Genomic DNA, 5,958 nt, shown 5'->3' with positions numbered 1-5,958 from the left:
TGTATAAAACCCTAAATACCACACACACACACACACACACACACACACATCTATTAAAACTATTGAACAACTCAACAGTGGCAGGAAACAAAAGCAACACACAAATCAATTGTGTGTCTATACACTAAGGATAACCAAGTCAAAGAAGAAATCAAAAAAGGAAGTTCATCTATTATATCAAAAACAGTTACATCCTTAGGGATAAATGTAACAAAGAAGGTGAAAGACTGGTACAATGGAAACCTGGAAACATTGCTAAAAGAAATGCAATATACACATACATGGAAAGACATCTTGTGCCCTTGGATCAAAAGACAGAACACAGGGGCGCCTGGGCGGCTCAGTCTGTTAAGCCTCCATCTTTGGCTTGGGTCAAGGTCTCGTGGTTTGTGAGTCCAAGCCCCGCGTCGGGCTTTGTGCCGACAGCTCAGAGCCTGGAGCCCGCTTCGGATTCTGTGTCTCCCTCTCTCTCTGCCCCTCCCCCGTGCGCGTTCTGTGCATGTGTCTCTCAAAAATAAATAAAGATTAAAAAAATTTTTTTTTAAATCAGACACAGCACAGTGAGAAGTCCATGCTACTCAAAGCAACCTGTAGCTTCGAGGCAATCCTTATCAAAATCTCAATGGCATTTTGGCAGAAACAAATCGGAATTGATGTAACACGTGTGCTCCCTTATCCACAAATTAAACAGCAAGATCGAGCGGTGCAAGCATTCGGAGGTTGTGACGAGCATGAACACCAGGTCAATACACATCTGTGCGCTCCAGCATGTTGTGAAATGCCGCGGGTCTATGGTGAGGGAAAGGACTCCGGTACAGGGTGACTTGAAAACACAAGAGAAAAAGGCAACAAACGGACCCGAGAGGAGATCGGAGAGGAGAGAAGATGGTGAGAAGGAGCCTTGAGCCCGGGGGAGTTGGTCTTCTTCGGAAGGCGGGAGGAGGGCAGGCTGCTGGCACATCGCTAAGCAGCCTCACAGGTGAGGGCAGAGTGGGCAGCTCCCTGATGCGGCACGAAGAGCCACAGCCGTTCACGTCATTATGAAAAGTAAACAGTATCTAGAGCACAGCAGACGGTACATACTATTGTCCACGTGGGAAGTCACAAGTGTGTTTTCCCGGTGGATTCATGAGTTTCAGGCATCACCCAGACTGGAAATCATTGGTCTTTAGAAAATACTCCAAGCAATAATTTCTGACGACTTGTCTCAGGGGCCTGGAACGTCACTATCATCATCACCATCACCACCATCACCATCATCTTCATAATCTAATTAACTACTATTTTCTTTTTTTAAATTTTTTTAAATGTTTATTTTTGAGACAGAGCATGAGCAGGGGAAGGGCAGAGAGAGGGGGAGACACAGAATCCGAAGCAGGCTCCAGGCTCCGAGCCATCAGTACAGAGCCCGATGTGGGGCTCGAACTCGTGAACTGTGAGATCGTGACCTGAGCCGAAGTCGGAGGCTCAACCGACTGAGCCACCCAGACGCCCCTAATTAACTACTATTTCCTGAGTCCTTGCAGTGCTCCAGGAACTATTCCAAGTGCTTTCCATACATTAGCCTATTTAATCCTCGTCACAACCGCAAGGTGGGAAGCTCTGCATATCAGGGGGAGGCGGTGGTGTGGGGCCAGCCCAGCCTCAGGAAGCTGACAGCCCAACACAGGAAGCGCATTCTCGATTGGCATCTGTGTGAGCCCCAAAGTCTGCACTAGGTGTCCTGGCACATGTGATCTCCCCACATTTAATTCTTTGGGGGATCAGTTTTTCAGGAAGTTAATATTTACTACAGAAAAGTTTCTTGGGTTAGATCAAAAAGAAACTTGCAAAAAGCGTATTGATTAATGTCTGGATGTACCACTTTTTCCCATGATAATACTGATACGGATTTTCTCTCATTCAGAGCAATACCCTAACAACTGATTCAATATAATATATTCACAGAAAATGGAATCTGTATAAACCTTTTTTAATGTTGTTTTTTTAGAGACAGAGAGACAGAGCACAAGTGGGGGAAGGGCAGAGAGAGAGGGAGACACAGAATCGGAAGCAGGCTCCAGGCTCCGAGCCGTCAACACAGAGCCCATCTCGGGGCTTGGACTCAACAAACCGCAAGATCATGACCTGAGTCGGAGTCGGACGCTTAACGGACTGAGCCACCCAGGCACCCAAAAATGGAAACTTTATACTATCAGAAATTAATATTTGAAAAGAAAAATAATTAGGAACACATATTTTAAGCAAAACAAGCCGTAAATAAATAATGATTAGTGATCAGAAAAGATGGGATTTAATACCATATTTCATCCAAATAAAATAAATTATTTCCTTAAAAACACAACTTTAAAAAGAATGTTGTACGATGTCCTCTAGAATTCACTCATTTATTCTTTCAACAAATAAATCCCAATATTATGCTTCAAGATATAGATGATGAAATAATTTACGTAGTAAAACTTAATGTATTTAATATTTTTGGTTTCAAGTGATCGCTATGCCGAGAGCTTCGTACTCTTTTTTTTAAGTTTATTTATTTATTTTAAGAAAGAGAGAGAGCACGAGCAGGAGTAGGGCAGAGAGAGGGGGAGGAAGAATTCCAAGCAGGCTCCACACTCAGCTCAGAGCTCAACGGGGCTCATGAACTGAGCAGAAATCAAGAGTCAGACGTTTAACCAACTGAGCCACCCAGGCGCCCCAAAGAGCTTGGTGTTCTGAAGGACTGCCCCCCCAGCCCAGGGCTTGTGTGCTGTAGGAGGGAAGTGAGCCAGAGTTCTACCCAGATCATGAACATGCTATGCAGTCACACACATGAGTTGTGTCTTTCAACAATGTCAACATTATTCAGTCATAAAGCAAATTTAACATAATTATAAATCTGGTTTAGGATTCCAAAGTCAATGACATTTCACCAAGCATTTAACTTGGCTTCATACATGTCACACAAAGCAAAGCACAAGACGAAGTCACCCAACAAACAAGATACAACAAGGGGCGGGGATGGGGGGGGATAGTTAACCAACCAAACGTGAAGTCAGTCCGCGGGCGTATAGCTGAGGTGGAGCTTCCTCTCTCCACGCTTACCGCTTCCTGTGTTCGAGCAGTGGACGATCTCTGTTATGTTCAGAGATCAGTCGGGCAGAGCCTTGGGGGCCAGCTCTCACACGTGGTCAGATGTGGGAGGGTCGTGGAGAGTCAGAGAGGTGGTTGTAGGATTCCCCCCCCCCCCCCCTTGTCAGTGGGTTTCACCAGCCTTGGGTCCGGTTGCTGGCTTCTCTGGTCCCAAGGATTATCAGCCCCTGGTTCTTTCAGGTTCTCTTGACTTTGCTGGTTATCAGTTCCTGGTACCTCCAGCCGGTGCTGGTTTCCGCGATGACTGGTCTTGGCTGCAACACCCTTGGCTGCTAATGTCACTGCCTGAGTGATGACTCCTTCTTTGTCTCTACCCCCCCCCCCCCCCCCGAATAACCCTAAAGCCAATTACGTGGATGAGAAGTCATCCGCTTACTTTTACCGGTCTTTTCCTCGGGTCCTGGCACAGATATGAAGATGGCAGGGAAGGAAGGAGGCCCGCCTGGGAAAAGAAAGGGCTGGGAGGAATCAGTCCTGAGCTGTACTTCCAGGAATCTTGGACTCTGCTCTCCGAACTTTGCAGCAACACACTGTTAGTAATGGCCCTGTTTTGGAGGGTTCAAAAGAGTTCAGTAAAATTTCTAAAATAACAACAAGTAAGTGGTACAGTAAGGCCAATAAAAGGAGCCTTCAGTGTGCCATGAAGTGCCCATTTCAGCACAGAATGGGCAAAATCATCAACGCGAATTTTGGGGCAGTTACCAGGAAGAAGCCAGTTCAATGCCAACCACGAGATGCATTATTGCTTAGAGTCTGGTGCTGGGAGGTCCATAAAGGGGAGACATTGCCGTTATAAGTTCCCCTGGGGGCCCCTCGAGCATGAGGCTGACTACAATCTCCACTTATCTTAATGAGCTCCCGCAAAATGACCATTACTTCTCGTCTAGTGAAGAGCTAATAAGTTTCGTTATGTTGTGTGGGTGCCTTTGCCGAAAACCCATGCTTTGGTTTCTTTACAGTGCTTTTTAAAGATCTTGATGACATAGGAACACGTTGCTTTTCTGAACTGAAACTACCACGTCATGTATTCGATGAAGGGAAATATTAAACATGAGAGTAATGGCAAGCTTCACATCACCCGAAGTCAGCATTAAAGTCTTAAACCTGCTCAAATTCATGGAGGCTTTGTTCGATCCCAAGCACCACTGGTATTTGGGGTATTGTCAAAGTTTCTAGGGAATAACCTGAAAAAACTGAAAAAAAAAAAAAAAAAGCTGTTGTTTCTTGGCCTCAATTTGTGAGGAAGAAGCAGCAAGAAACAGGCTGGCAAATTTAAGAATTTTCACGCTCTGCAACCAGGCAAGCTCTTTGCCCACGGGGACCCAGTGACCGACGGCTGCAGACAGCGGCCTCCTCAGTGGTGTCTACAGCCTGTTGATTGCATGGGTTGCCAAGAGGGACCCTGGAGAGAGCCCTTTCCAGTGGACAGTCGTGTCTGACCTTAACCAAGACACTTGGATCCATATAAAGTTTAATGTAGACACCTGGGTGTTGCTGGGAAAACCCCAGAGCACAGCAGCCAAGGTCCACATTGGCCAAGTCACCACGTCCATCTGCACCAACGTGTAGAACAAGGAGCATGTGACTGAGGCCCTACACAGGGCCAAGTTCAAGCTCCCTGACCACAGAAGATGAGTTGTGCTGTGGCTTTGTTCCTTCCTGCCTTTCCTTGCCCCGGTGTCCAGGCTTTCTGTTCCTATTCCTTCCATCACTCCCTAGATCCACAGCTCCAAGAAGTGGGCCATTGCTAAGTTAACGCGGACAAATTTCAAGACGAAGTGGCTGGAGAGCAGCTCATCCCAGATGGCTGCGGGGTCAAATATATCTCTCATCACAGCCCCCGGGACAGGAGGCGGGCTCTGCACTCATGAGAACTTTGGTGTTTCCCCCTCCTTATTCATGCCCACCAATAAATCCTCTTTCCTGTCAAAAAAAAAAAAATGTTCACACTTTGGCTTGGTGGATGGGTGGTAATTCGTTTCTTTGTTCATCAGTTAATTCAACATATGCTTAGTGACAGCTTCCCCTGTTGCTAGCACTGGTCTCAATCCTGAGAGCTCATCACTGGACAAAACAAAAATTCCTACCTTCGTGGATCTTAATTCTAAGTTGGGAAGAGACGATGTAAGGAATGAGTAGATAGCTAAGTAAAACACACAGCGTGTCAGATGGTAATTCGCACTAAGGAGTTATAGTTTTAAATTCCACGATCAGAACGGAGCTTGACAGTGACCCATATGGAAATCAGGGAGGGGAGTGTTCCCAGCGCGTTCTAGGAACCCAAGCAAGTAGGGTTGGAAAGCCTGCTGATGTGGAGAAGGAGTCATTCAAACAGGTGACAGTGGGGTGTTTCTCCTGAAAAAAAATGTATAAAATGAAAAGGCTTATATCAGTTATGCTTATATCAGTAATTGAATGAGAGGCAAATATCTTTTGTGCTATTTTAACAAAACAAAAACCATCCTCAATAGAAACATAAATGTGATTCACAGATCACACTACGGGCCTCCTGAACAGTCTGATAAAGTTCAAGTTTTGCAATAGTGTGTAAACGAATCCAGGTGTCTTCATCAAGTACTTTATATGAATACGAAATTGTTAAAGTCAAAACACACACGCCATTGCCTGCTCCCTCCACGGACACCTAATACAGGAAGCCCCCCTTGTCACCACCTGCTGACTTCCAGTACGCGCACCTGCTCTCCTCCAACTGGCCCATGGGTTTCTCTTTGCCAGATCCTTCTGTATCTGCCTTTGTGGCGGCCAGATATTCTGATTGTCACTCTAACTGGCCATAAAACTCTACCTGCATTTAACTCACTCACC

General features: G+C 45.9%; 1 pseudogene; it reads left to right on the top strand.

The window, feature by feature from the left end:
- The first annotated feature begins 4,421 nt into the window (after positions 1 to 4,421).
- LOC128777148 (small nucleolar RNA SNORA70) lies at positions 4,422 to 4,546 on the top strand (annotated as a pseudogene).
- Positions 4,547 to 5,958: the final 1,412 nt, after the last annotated feature.

Source organism: Panthera pardus, unplaced genomic scaffold (assembly GCF_024362965.1).
Source record: "Panthera pardus isolate Hobbes unplaced genomic scaffold, ASM2436296v1 HiC_scaffold_15, whole genome shotgun sequence".
NCBI classification, from domain to species: domain Eukaryota; kingdom Metazoa; phylum Chordata; class Mammalia; order Carnivora; family Felidae; genus Panthera; species Panthera pardus.
The sequence above is the reverse complement of the archived record's forward strand: the minus strand, read 5'-3'. Positions and strand labels throughout refer to the sequence as shown.